This window comes from Marmota flaviventris, chromosome 18 (assembly GCF_047511675.1).
Source record: "Marmota flaviventris isolate mMarFla1 chromosome 18, mMarFla1.hap1, whole genome shotgun sequence".
NCBI lineage: Eukaryota > Metazoa > Chordata > Mammalia > Rodentia > Sciuridae > Marmota > Marmota flaviventris.
In genome coordinates this window covers 1,574,404-1,588,871 of record NC_092515.1, presented here as the reverse complement: position 1 = coordinate 1,588,871, position 14,468 = coordinate 1,574,404, and the positions used below count along the sequence as shown (strand labels likewise).

The following is a 14,468-nucleotide window of genomic DNA, read 5'->3' as shown; positions in this document are numbered from 1 at the left end:
CAAGTGAAAACAACAACCAGAATTGTGAGGAGTGAACATGTATGCAGCATAACAAAACAACTAAGTTTCCCGTTTAAATTCGACCTTTCAAATATGAAAAGTAAGCATTAAAAATAAATCTCCACTTGGAGTAAACGGGTGAGTAAGGCCTGGGGGAGGCGACAGGAAGCATCTTTTCTCCTCCTGCTTCTGCACACGTGTCCCTCCTCTCCACTTGTTCTTCTCCCAGGCTGCCATATGAGTGGTTCCTGATGGAGGGTGGTGTACCTAGAGTGGGGAGGAGTGAGAGGTGACCTGCCCCAGTCGCCCCTTCCTTCAGTCTCACTGCCTGTTGGCCTTCTTGCCCTTCTGGGAAACTGCAAGAGTGCATCGGGATGGCAGTACATTCACTCAGAAGCCGACCTGGAATGGGTTATGAAAACTGCTTATTGTAGCTGCCTTATTGCTGACCCCATCAGAAATCCTCACTTGATCTTGTTAGGCCTATTCTCACAGCTCTTTAGTCCAGGAAGGCATTTCTGAGGGCGCCACATAGGCAGTGTGACTTAAGGCCTACCTACCTGTGCTCCCAACTACTAGGAACTCAGTTATTTTCTAAAGGATCAAAACCTTCATTATTTAATTTTTTAGTAATATACATAAGTTTTAGAAGTACATTCACCCTCAAGAAAATCAATATTCGTTTGCTTTAATCCCTAAAACTTTTAAAATCCTGATAAAATTTGTTTTATTCACTTGCCTGGTATAGAAGAGGCAATTTTGACAGTATTTTTCTTTTTCTTTTTTTAAAATATTATTGTAGTTGTAGATGGACAATACCTATATTTTATTTTTATGTGGTGCTGAGGATTGAACCCAGTGGCCCACACGTGTGAGGTAAGCACTCTGCCACTGAGCTGCAACCCCAGCCCAGTATTTTCCTTTTAAGCTGTGCCTATGGACTTTCCATAATCCTTCAGTGACATCATGTCTGCACATTTGTGTGTCGCTGTCCTGGAAACAATTACTCCTAAACCCAGGGATGTATGAGCTGGCTAGACATTGTTCCTGCCCACAGGCACCTGCTGTTGACCAGAGAATACAGGATGTGAGAAAAGGGAAGTGTGTGCCAGGTGTCAGGTAGAGGGTGATGATCTCCACGATGGCGGGGGGCATGTAGGCCGACTGCTTCTAGAGATGGTGATGGTATTAAAGGAGGAACAAGGGGGGAGGCCAGGAGAAAAGTATTCATGCATAAATAATGCAGGAGAAGTGGAGTGTTGGGGATGCTGCAAACTCCATCACTTAGTACCCCACAGGTGAGTGGTAAGCACTTAATAAAATATTTCACTGAAAATATTTTAGTAGAACTGGACTGTCTCTGAGCATGCCTTAACCTGAAGAGGACCTGGATGCTGAGGTAAACACTTGGGAACCAGCCCTCACCCCAAACTAAGAGTCACGAGTGGTGAACTTTAGGTAACTAGCCACAGCAAACCTGAAGACTTGCCTGACACGGAAGGCTTAACAGAAACGTGGCCTTTTGAGAACCTCTTTCTATTACCCTACCCAAGATACTGGACTTCCAGAAAAAAACAGTACAGGGCACAAAAAATGCAAGGAAATACACCTCCCCATCAGGACAGGAGGCCATCCTTAGAAGTACTGATGGAATTGAAGTAACAGTGACATGTTAAATGTTCTAGCAGAAAAAGTGCACAATGGGCAGATATAGATGGGCAATTGAAGTTGAGATAATCAAATGGAAATGCAAAGAATGAAAATAATAAATGACAGTGTCTTCAGCAAGTTCATCAATATAATTGAAACTCTGATAAAGAATGAATAAACCTGAAAGTAAGAAATATGTATATGTCTCCATACTGAAACACAAAGTGTTGCTGGTGTCAAAAGCACCCAACAGCTGCGGGGACATATCTTTTAGTCCAACAAAATAATTGAAATTCCAGAAGGCATATGGAATATGGGGCAGGAGAAACTCCAGAAATGAGGCTAGGAAGTTTCCAAAGTTAATGATCCCAGAATGCCAATGTGAAGCTCGGAGAACACCAAGAAACAAGTACCAAAAGCAGAGACACCAAGGCAAATCATATTCAAACTGCTGGGAAAATCTGACAAAGTCCACTCTGGGGCTGGGCTCAATGGTAGAGCTCTTGCCTAGCATGCGTGAGCCTCTGGGTTTGATTCTCAGTACCGCATATAAATACATAAATAAATAAATATCCATAGACAACTAAAAAATATATATTAAAAAATCCCACTTAGTACATGCAGAACACACATTCTTTTTTAAGTGCTCACTAAATATTTGCAAGATAGCATTAAACATTTAATAAATGCTAGAAAATTATTACAAAGTATGTTTTTTTGTAACAAATAAGCAATAATATCATGAAGAATGCTAAGCATAAATTACAAATTCCATCTCTTTAATAGTCTGAACTGTTCTGATTATCATGAGTAACCTTTAGTAGTTTGATTCTTTCCAAAAGTTCTCCCATTTTACCTGTTATGAAATTTATTTCTGGAAAGGCCATCGTGTGTGTGTGTGTGTGTGTGTGTGTGTCTGTGTCTGTGTATATGGGTGTGTGTTTGCCTGTGTCTGTATATGTGTCTGTGTGTGTGTGTACACATATTTTGCCATTCCTGTTATGGCTAGAATTTGTCATGTCACCTCTGCTGCTCCATCTATCGGTAGCATATTTTCTCCCTTTTTTTCTTGGTCAGTCTGAATGAAAGTTTATTGGATTCATTGACGTTCTCATAGAACCAGCTCCTTAAGTTTTCTGTTCTTTGACTTCCATCCTGTTAGTGCGAGATGCCCAGAAGCAATGCAGTTGTCTGGGGACATCCTAGTACTTGTCTTGTGTTCCCGTTTCTCAGGGGTCAATCTTCCCTTGCGTGATGTCCATTTCAAACTGGATTCTGAACCTCTGCTGCTGCAGTTGCTGGCGGGTGTCCTCTGCAGCAGTGGCAGTCTTTGCTGCAGGGTGCCCTCAGCCAGCAGGACCACACTATGAAGCAGTGCAATGGAGCAGAATCTAGGCAGTGTCGCAGCTCTTGGTGGCAGGCAGATGCCCTCTTGGCATTGCAGCAGACCCAGCCACACCAGTGATTTCTTTCCAGGTTCTTGTGAATCCAAGAATGAAACCCACAGACAATGGAAGGCAAGGGTTAAAAGAGGATTTAAGTGAGAAGAAAAACAGTTCTTGCCAGGTGAGAGGGGACCTAAGGGTAGATTGTCATCCAGGTGTGCTAGTCTAGGAGTTAATATACTACAAGGTCAGGTCACTGGCCAGTCTGTGCTAAATAGGTGTTAGAAGAGTGCCATGGCTGCTGTCTACATCTAAGCTAAACATGCGGGATGTGGGGAAGCTCTCAGATCAGTCTGGGACTTCCCAACTGGTAGTGCCCTCTTTGTCCTTGAGTCTGTAGCCTTCGCTCAGGTCACACCTGCTCTATCCTTTCCACCATGAGAGGACCGATGGTTGGCTGAATGTTCCCACAGGTTAATCTCATGGGGTGGCCTGTACATTTGGAGCAGCCTGTATGGTGATTGCGCTACCTGCCTGTTTTACTGTCTGTCCTTCTATGCACAATGTCCTGAACACCAACACTCCATATGTTTTGTTCAGTATTTTAAAAGACATTTTAGATAGGTTAAACCAATCCCTATAACTCTTTCTTTGCTAGTTTAGTTCTTAGATAAGCATTTAGAGAGGAAAGTAGAATTCATTTAACATTCCTGTACATACATATTTTTATTTTAAAATAATCTTTTTAACTGTAGATGGACATAATACCTTTATTTATTTTTATGTGGTGCCTCACATGTGCTAGGCCAGTGCCCCACCACTGATTCGCATCCCCAGCCCCCGTATGCTTTTGTTTGTTTTGCATCAGTGAGTGAATCAGGGATGCTTAACAACTGAGCACACCCAGGATTTTTTTTTTTTTGGACAGGATCTTGCTAAGTTGCTTACAGTCTCACTAAGTTGCTGAGGCTGGCCTCAAATTTGCAATCTTCCTGCCTCAGCCTCCTAAGCCAGTGGGATTATAGGTGTGTGTCACCACTCCTGGCTTGTACATATGCTTTTGAAAAGCTTTACCCAATATTCTGGAAGACAAATGGAGCAAAGGTAGCCATGCCTTAATAATGTTGGCCACTTGTCTTTCCTAACCAAAGCAGTGTCCATTTGGAGTGAAGCAGAAGGGCCCTCAGAGCAATTCTGTGGGCCTTCGTTCAGCGCTGCCTTCTTATTGCCACCCAGTGAACAGAGCAGCGAGGTTGTTCATGATTTCTTTGTGTAGATTTTTCCATTATGATGCTTTCATCTGACAGCAGAAAGTACCAAAGATGCTGGATGCACTTTTAGTGTGTCCCAAATCATCGTTTTTGCACACCTTTTTTCTCTTTTGGTGCTGGGCATTGAACCCAGGTCCTGTGTAGAGCAAGACCTCTTCCCTGAGCTCCGTGCCCAGCCCTGCATTACATCAGGGTGCTTAGGATTGACTCCAGGGCTGCTGTGTGCTGAGTAAGCACTCCACCACTGAACACATCCCCAGGCCCCAGCGGTATGAAGTGGTGCCCCTCGTAAGTGATTTTTTTTTTCTTTTCATTTTGTTGAGTTTGGGAAATTGTCTGTAAATTTGAGTCTCTAACATTCGACAGAATCCGTGAAAGGATGGACTTTCTTTAAACGTTATTTTGAGACAGAGTCTCACTAAGTTGTTCAGGCTGGATTCCAGCTCATGGTGTTACTGCTGTTTACCGGTGACGAGTCCTTGCTTCCCGAATGCTGAAGTATAACAGCAGAGAAGCACTCTGAGGCAAGTGAAGAGTGAAAAGTAGAAGTTTTATTAAAGGACAGCAGAAAAGACTTCTCCCGGTGGAAAAGGAGATCCAAAAGGCAGAATCTGTGGAAGGGGGAGGTCTTCCCTTTTTTATAGCTAAGGTCTTCTTTCAGCTTCCCACACTCCTATCCTTTGTTTCTTGTTACCTTGCTGTGAAAGAATGCAGGTGGGAAGGCCAAAAGGAGGGAGATAGGTGGGCTGGAGGAGTAATCTGGGCAGAAGGGCCTGGGGCAGCATTTCCCTGTTTGCTGGGAGCTGTTTCATTAACAATTGCTTAGAATGGGCTCTGGGCCTTGGAGACATTAACATTTCAATTTCCCCAAGTGCTGCTCTGGTTTCCTGGACTCCATTCTCTATAATGGCCTCCATTTTATTTATCTTATTCAACATAGACCCGATTTACCTAACTACACTAACTACCTAACTGTAAATCTGGCTTCAATGGCTCTCCCCTTCAACCTCCCGAGTAGCTGGACTTTTGTTATTTTAATTAAGAGAGTTCTTCCTGATGAGTTACTTATCAAGGGGGTGTTTCAGATTAGCAGGAAGTTGTTTTTGCCTAGAGATTTTCAAACCTTAAGGCAGATCATCTGGGGAATTTATAAAAAGGCAGATTCTGCATAGCAGGTCGGTTTAGGACTCACAATTCTGGAATTGTCACAGACCCTCAGGACACTACCGGGACAGCACTTGGAATTACAAGGAATTAGCTTTTACTGTACAGTCCTCTCATCTCCTTGGTCACATAGTAAGGCACCTTTTCAAAACCCATGGCAGTTTAACTTGCCCTTACTACAGGGTCTAAGGCAACACCCTTATCAAACTTGTCAATACTGCTACGGCAAAAGACACGAATGTTCACCCCACGTGAAGTGAATGGTAGTGGGTGATACACTCATCCAGGGTCAGGCTTTCCCTTTCCACCCAGCTGCCACTCAGCGTTTTTTTTTTTTAACCAATCTTTTATTGTTCTATTTCTCAATGTCGTAGTTATTAGCTAGCCACAGATCTGTCTCCCTAAGGCCCTGAATTCCACTTCTCAAGTCCATCCATGGGCTCCATTTTGTGGGTGCTTGTACTTTACCTCAGTGTGCCCTCGGGGGAGGTGCCAGGAGACCTGTCCTTCAGAGACCTTGGTGTTACCTTCTCTTAGGAGTGATGGCAGCCTCGAGATTCGCAAAGGGTAGCATTTAGGGAATCCCAATTTAAAGCCTGAAGTCTAAGGTGCACAACTTCACAACTGAAATCGTGTGGTTGGACAGTGTTTTTGTGTACATAGCACACAACGTTTAACAAATTTTATACACACACACACACACTCACATACACAAACACAACCACACATTGGGGAAACCTCCAGGCTAATTCCCCAAATGACTAACAGCCAAAAGAAATAAAGAGGAGGGGCACAAATTCATAGTCCAGAGAATTGAAAAAGGATTTTTATGGAACCTAGGTGGAGATGAACCTAGCCTGTAGCTAAGGTGACCACAGGAGGTCACAAATGCTGACTGTCTGTAAAGGAGTGGTGGCTACTTGTATCCCAGGGCTCCTGAGAGAAGCAGTGGCTCCGGTGGCCAAGTGGCCGTGCACAGCACAGTGCAGCAACGTGGGCCCACCAGCGTGTGTGTCCGAGAATACAGACATGGATAGCACAAGCTCCGGGAAAATCGGGAATCAGTAGAGCTAGGAGCCACTGAGGGTCCCCACACCAAAGTGCTCACAGTAGGAACTGGCTCTGTAAAATGGCAACAGTGTTGGAGAAACACTGAACCAACACTCAAGTCTGTAGAAAAGAAACAGTATAAAACATGCTTTTTTAAAAAACAATGTTACTTTTTTTTTTTTTTTAAGAATTTTAATATTTATTTATTAGTTTTCTGCGGACACAACATCTTTGTTTGTATATGGTGCTGAGGATCAAACCCAGGCCGCACGCATGCCAAGCGAGCGTGCTACCGCTTGAGCCACATCCCTAGCCCACAATGTTACTTTTTTAAAGTTGTAGATGGACATAATACTTTTGTTTTTTTATTTTTATGTGGGGCTGATAAACCCAGCTTAATTCCCTCTTAAGATTGGGAGCTATCTTGTCACAAAGACATAAAAAGTTAATTTCGGCTTTACTGTAAATTACTGCGATTTCTAAACTTGCTTGCAACGCCTGCCCGTGCCTTGAACTCACCCACGCCTGGTTTTCCCTGACCAGATAACAACCCTCTCTGAAACTTTAGTGGTGCCTCATAAATTCCGATGTTGGAATCTAAATTTACTCCCTAAGTGCTGAACCATTTAGACCATTAACCTACTACCTGCCTTTGTATTATGCTTGTCAAAATCCTGTTATCTGTAAGTTCTCAAAACACCCCTCTTTTGCAACTTTCTGTGCTATAAAACTGTGCTCCTAGAGAGCCGGAGTGCTGTCTTCTACCCCACGGGTTTTGGGAGGGACAGCCCTGGCCGGTTGGAATTACAAGCTTGCTTTAATTTGATTTAAATTGGAATCGGTGGTCTTTTTTTTGCTTCGTGGCTTAACAGTGCTAAGGATTGAATCCAGTGCCTCACATGTGCCAGGCAAATGCTTTACCACTGAGCCACAAGCTCAGCCCCTAAAACATAACTTTTGGGGATTTTTCTTTTAGGTAAGGTTTTCAGAAAACCCATGGGTAGATTTTTTTTCACAGAATGACCCAGCAGGCATGGGGGCGACACCTGTGATCCCAGTGGCTTGGGAGGTTGAGACAGAGGATCATCATTTCAAAGCTACCCTCAGCAATTGAGGCCCTAAGCAATTTACCGAGACTCGGTCTCAAAATGAAATTTTTTTAAAAGGCAGGGGAGCTGGGAATGTAGTTCAGAGGTCAAGCACCCTGGGTTCAATCCCTGGTGCCAAAAAACACACACATTCAAAACCAGCGTGATCTATATCACCCCAAATGTCTTGCCTGGACAATAAATACTTGTTGTAGCCAAAAAGGGAGATAAAGCAGTTATTCTTTTAACTTCTCCATTTTTGTTGCAGATCAACTTATTGTCCGAGTTCTCAGGGCACAGGAAGAGATGGCAGCTTTCTGCAGGGTGCGCGCTGGGCTCTTGCCTGGGGGGGGGGCATGTCTCCACTTCTGCCCTCCAGTTTAGGGAGGGGCTGCAGGTGCTCAAAGAAATTGAGATCCTTGACTCCTGTTCTGCCATTGGGTTTTTTTCGAGTTTAAGACATTTTTCAAAGGTGACTCCAGAGTGGATGCTGGCGTTTCTGTGTGGCAGTGAATAAACCTTTTATTTCATATTTTTTACATTTATTTATTTTGCATTTCATTTTTTGTTTCTTCTGCTAGAATGGAACTCCACAAGGGCAAGAAGCTGTGACAGTTATTGCTGCATCCACACCAAGAGCTGGTCCATCGCAGGTGTTTAGTAAGTGATCTAATAGCAAGGCTTGACTCATCTCTTTTTTTGTGTGTGGCAGGCACTGGGGGTTGACCTCAGAGGCACTGGGACACTGAGTCACATCCCCAGCCCCATTTCATATTTAGAGACAGAGGCTCACTTTTGCTGAGGCTGGCTTTGAACTTGTGATCCTCCTGCCTCAGCCTCCTGAGCTGCTGGGATTACAGGAGTGTGCCACCGCACCCGGCTCATCTCTTTTCTTTATAGCCACATTGGGTCCAATATTTGTGAGTGAGATTTACTTTTAAAATACACAAGGGCCTGACCACTTCTCACTATTGCTACTGTTAAGCCCCCAACCCATCTTTCTTAGAGTATCCCAGTAGCCTCTTACCTGTTTTCCCTGTTGCATATCAGCCTTGGCCTACTGGAATCTACTCTTCATTGCATATGGTAGTTAGATGGTCTCTTTCAAGCATAAATCAGAACATGTTCCTTGGGCACACAAATCTCTCCGATGCCTCTCCACAACAGACCATGGTCTGCAGAAGGCCCTGCCGCATCCTGGTCCTTGTTCCCTACCATTCTTTCTCTCACTCATGCTTTCTGGCTACCATGGCCTCTTGCTTGCTGTGGTTGGATAGTCACTTTTTCTCTGGACTCGGTGCTTTATCCAGCCTTAAACACTGCCTGGCAAACTTCCCCTTAGGACGTTACGCCAGCTCTCTGTAGAAGCATCACATTTTTGCGAGGCCTTCCTTGACCAGTGGCCTGTCACTTCCTACCATTCCACAAGCTGTGCCTGTTCTAACTTACTTTCTCCATGGCACCACTTCTTCTTCTCTCTCTTTTTTTTAAAATATTTTTTTTTTAGTTGTAGATGGACACAACATCTTTATTTTTATTTGCTTATTATTTTTTTTTTTATGTGGTGCTGGGGACCGAATCCAGGGCCTCAGGTATGCGAGACAAACACTCTACAAAGCTACAACCCCAGCCTTGGCACTTCTTATTAGAAGTAAAATGTATTTGGTTATTTGTTCATTGACTCGTTTCTTCCTGAGACAGTCAACCGCAAGAAGGCAGGGATCTTTGAGCCGATTTGCCTTGCATTCCCAAGGTTCAGAAGTACCTGGCTTAGAGTGCTGCTCAGTAGACATTTGTTGAATGAACAAATGGAAGGCCCTTCCTGAGGTAGCACCGAATCCTTACTGGTGCTTGCACTGTATACAGGAGAAAGGAGGTGCCGTTGCATTCTAGGAAGCAATGATGACTTTTTTTCTTTTTAGATTTATTGATTCATTAGTTCTAACCAGTTATACATAACCGTAGAAAGCTCCTTGATTCATCATACACAAATAAAGCAGAATTTTTCACTTCTCTGGTTGTGCATGAAGTAGTCATACAATTGGTGCAATCATACATGTACCAAGAGTAATGATGTCTGTCTCATTCCACTGCCTTTTGAAGGAATAATAATAAAGAAGAGACAGAGACAAGGTGCAGAGGCAGGAAAGTGGCAGAGTGGCTGAAAGACCTTTATTTATATCAACAGGTTGCATTAGGTCATTAGTACCACAACCACATTATTGTTCAGAGTGTCAGTAAGGTTGCTTGTTCTGCAGTTACATTTCATAGTTATAGTATGCAATGTCAGGAGCTTTGTGCAGTTCTCTGAAGTTACTGTTAGGTGGGCAGCTCCAGGAGCACTGGAGCTTGGTGAAACACTGTAGCTATCTAGCAAGCAGGTCCCTTTATTCCCAGGAGCTATGTCCCTAAGACTAAGGTGAAGCTGATAGGACTCTAGCATGCACAGCATTGCCATAGCAACTGGGCATCCTATGCCTTGGCACAAACTTTCCCAGGTACCCAGCATGCCACAGCCCTGAAGTCATCAGGGACCCCAATCCCAAACACACAACTCCTACAGTCTTTCCCACCCCTTTAGCCCCTCCCCACTAGACCTCTTTTTATAGAAACTTTTTTTTTTTAGTTTTTAATGGACCTTTATTTTTATTTATTTATTTATTTATTTATTTATTTATTTATATGCGGTGCCAGCAGCCAAACCCAGTGTCTCACAAATGCTAGGCAGGTGCTCTACCCCTGAGCTACAACTCCAGCCTGAATGGACCTCTTCTGTCAAATCAGAAAGAAAATCAAGCTGCTTCTTCTCTATAGCCCAAATTCAGTTATGGCATTAAATTGGAATTATTAGAATTTCCTGATGTATTTTTTCTAATATCTGTCGGATTTTATATAATTGGAGTTGTCAAATTAGGGCTTTCTACAGAAATCAGCATGTCATCATCATCATTGTTTCTTTCAAAAACAAACTTAACCCAAAATGGTGACAAATTAATCTTTTCACTTGCTTTCACTGAGGGGTTAGAAGGTTCACAGTTCATAGAAATCACTCCCCCTCCCCTTTTTTTTTTGTACTAGGGATGAACACAAGGGGCTTTACCACTGAGCCTCATCCCTAACCCATCTTATTTTTTGAGAAAGGGTCTGGTTATATTGCTAAGGCTGGTGTTTTGAAATCGTGATCCTCTTCTTCAGCCTCTCAAGCTGTTGGGATCACAGGCGTGTCCCACCACTCCCAGCAGAAGTCCCCACATCGTTCAGACAATTAACTCTTATTTCTTACCCAAACTCATGGTTTCTAGATTTGCAATCTTACTGGCTGTGTTACTGGATAAGAATCTGGTTCCACACAGTTTTGAGGTAATATTGCTGTTCTCATATGTCTTTGAAGTCTGGCTATTTTTGTAAGGGGTTCGTCAGCTATTGCTTCAATTTTATTCCGGTTCCTGTTTTCCCCATGTGTTCATTCAGTTCTTTATCAAATAGCTTGTAATTTGTGTATAGAGATCACATTGAATCAAATGCCTGACCTGTTCCAGTGCTGCTGTTCAATTTTCCAAAGCTACACAAATATTTTCATTAGTTGGCTCTGAAGTTTTCATGCACCTAACATTTTGTTTTCTGAAAGCATCATCTTCTTTTGATTCATACTATCCATGTCAAGTAATGACTGCCACTTTGAGTCTGTGATTTTACAGTTTGAAATGCTGGAGTGACAGGTTCTACTGTTTTCTCTTTTCAGAATATTAGTAGTAGTTGGAAGAATGAGCTGAATTCACCAAGTAAGGTGTTTTCTCCACAGCTAAAAAACATTAGTCTAGATTTAAAATGTTATTTTGCCTTTTATCAAGTGACTCTGGCGTTTGCTTCTAAATTGGAAATCATCTTGTCAATACTCTTATCATTTAAGGTGTTTTTAACTACACCAGTCAATATAGTGGGTAGGCAGAAAATGGATTTTAGATCACAATTCTCTTCTGGTTCGAAACCAGTTTCTGTTACTTTTGTCTGATATTCAAGATTAGTTTCAGAAGTGTTCTGTGAATCTTCTGCCTTTTGTATAAACAATTTGCTGGGAGACTCTGTTGTTTTTCTTAGCTTTTGGAATGAATGACACACAACTTGTACATCAATGTATTCCAGTTGATATTGGAATCTACGATTCATTGTTGGTTCATTAGATCCTCAGGAACCACTCCACTGTGAGAATACTGCATCAGGTACAGTCCACTGGGCCTCAGAAGTCTCAGAATGTCCCCAGTTGCTAGTCTGACCCCAGTATTTTTCTTTTGCGGGAGCTTTTGATACCTTCCGTTGACTTCTACCTGGCCTTGCCGTCTTGCATATCCTTACAACACAGATGTTCAGGTGGGTTGGGTGTGGCATCTGCAATCCCAGCAACGTGGGCAGCTCAGGCAGGAGGATCCAAGTTAGAGGCCTGCCTGGGCAACTGAACAGGCTGGTTCAGTGGGTGCAGTCCATAGTTGTCTGGCTCCACTGTCTCTGGGCTGGAACCAAAGCAGAGCATCACCGCCACCTGCCAGCTCCCAGCCAGGGCTGCACGTGTCTCTGTGAACGGTCAATCCAGCAGTCCAACCTTTCTGCACACGCACTTGACTCCGTGCTGTGGATCCAGTGGTTCACCCAGAGCAGGCCCAAAGCCTAGGCTGGGAGAGACCACCTCCCCTGCACCCCCAGGATCGACATGGAAGTGGTATTTGAGTCACATTTCCATCAGTGTTGACTATGCTTGCTGTTTCTGAATCTGTCAACTTTACATGCTCTTTATCAGTCTTATGAAAATTAGGGACTGAACTCACCCCACCAAGAGAGTTATACTTTAGCTTAAAATATAGCTAGCCTATATTTCTTATTTATCAACATAAGACTTCTTGAATTCTTGGTCTACCAGTAATTTGGTCTGATTATTCTCTTTGCTAGTTAGAGTGTGACCCTCCTCATCCCCCACTCTTCTGTTTGAGAGCTACTGTTTTTTTTAAGCTAGTTCTGCTGTTTTCTTCCTTACCCTTCCACAGTTTGGTGGAGGCAAACTTTTTTTTTTTTTTTTTTTTTGTACCAGGGATTGAACTCAGGGGCACTCAACACATCCCCAGCCCTATTTTGTATTTTATTTAGAGACAGAGTCTCACTGAGTTGCTTAGTGCCTCACCCTTGCTGAGGCTGGCTTTGAACTTGTGATTCTCCTGCCTCAGCCTCCTGAGTCACTGGGATTAAAGGCTTGCACTGTGCCCACAGAGGCAAACTTTTAATACCCTAAAAAAAAAGCATTTGGTTGTGGGCTGGGGTATGGCTCAGTGGTAGAGCACATGCCTAGCATGTGTGAGGCACTGGGTTCAATCCCCAGCACCATATAAAACTAAAACAAAATAATGCTATTGTGTCCATCTACAACTAAAACTATTTTTATAAAAAATATATATTTTGTGTTAATTGCCTGTCCAAAAATATCAGTACCTGGCCTCATGCTTTCAGTTATTATTGGATGGGTATTTCTAAGATTATAGTAATTTTACTTTATAACTTGGCAGGTGTTTTTCTGTATTCTGCCATTGATTTGAGAGAGAAAACTAGCTTAATTCTGTTTTTTTTTTTTAAATTTTTGTTTTTAGGAAACAGACATTTTTGAAAGCTTTCACAATGTTCTCATATTCAGTATTCTGTGATTTCACAAATGTATTTCTGGATTTCCCCACTATTGTTGTTTTTGCAGTTAATCCTGTCCACTATTCAGTAAGCTATTCCAAGCTGAACATGAATGACTTGCTTCAGCCTAGAAATATTCTCAATTATTTGTGATATATTCTTCTTAAATTCTGTTGATTTTTAAAAAATCATAGTCAGATGTGGACCTTTTAAATTTCCATGTCCATTTTCATATTTTTCTGTCTCTTTATGTATTTGGAGATTTTCCTTAATTTTCTTTCACAACTTGATTATTACAGCAGTAATTCTTTTATTCTTGGGGGTTCTGTATTATTATTCCTTTTAAAAATAGTTTCCTATTTTAAAAATGCAACATCTCTTCATATCTCAGATTATACTGGAATTCTCACTTTCCTCCCTTACGACACAACTTGACCTTCTGGATTTAGTGCTGTCTTTTGGCTATTTTCATGCAGATGGTTCTCACCACATGTGATGACCCCTGACCACCTGCACACATTCTAGAGCTCCATGGTGTGGTCACCCTGTGTAAATGGAAGGGGACTCTGGATGTTCTCCTGTTGCTGAATGGCATGGGTTAGCAGGCCCTCCATGTGCACAGGGAGGGGTGCAAGCCACGGAGAGGCTCCCACATATCAAAGAGGAGGCCTTCCCTTAGGTTGCTACTCTTCACTCGCAAGCTGCTGAAGTTATTTGTAAATTCAGTTTCTTTACTGGTAATTTTTTTTGTCACCTTCTTGTTTAAAACTTACAACTACATCCTGAGTTCAATTTCCATCACTATGAGAAAAAATTTTTTTTCCAACAATACAGATAACACTAAATTTCTGTGAGCAGAACATCCTAGTCCCTTCCCCAGAAGGAACACTGAGCAGTTAGATCTGTTCAGAACTTTTCCTAAGCAGTTTTTACTTACATAAATCCCTTACTTTTTTTTCTCCAGTACCAAATATAAACCCAGGGGTGACCTAGTAGTGAACTACATCCCCACCCCTTTTTATTTTTAATTATTTTGAATAAGGTCTCACTAAGTTGCTGAGGCTGGCCTCCAACTTGTGATTCTCCTGTCTCCCAAGTTGTTGGAATTACAAGTGTTTGCCATTGCACCTGGCTAGAAACATACTTTTAAATATATAATACATATGAATTCTGCAATTTTTAGTCTTTTAATCAAA

General features: G+C 42.4%; 1 pseudogene; it reads right to left on the bottom strand.

Moving 5' to 3' along the window:
• Window positions 1–10,880: 10,880 nt before the first annotated feature.
• On the bottom strand, window positions 10,881–11,775 carry LOC114079776 (activating transcription factor 7-interacting protein 2 pseudogene; annotated as a pseudogene).
• Between the last annotated feature and the right edge of the window lie 2,693 nt (window positions 11,776–14,468).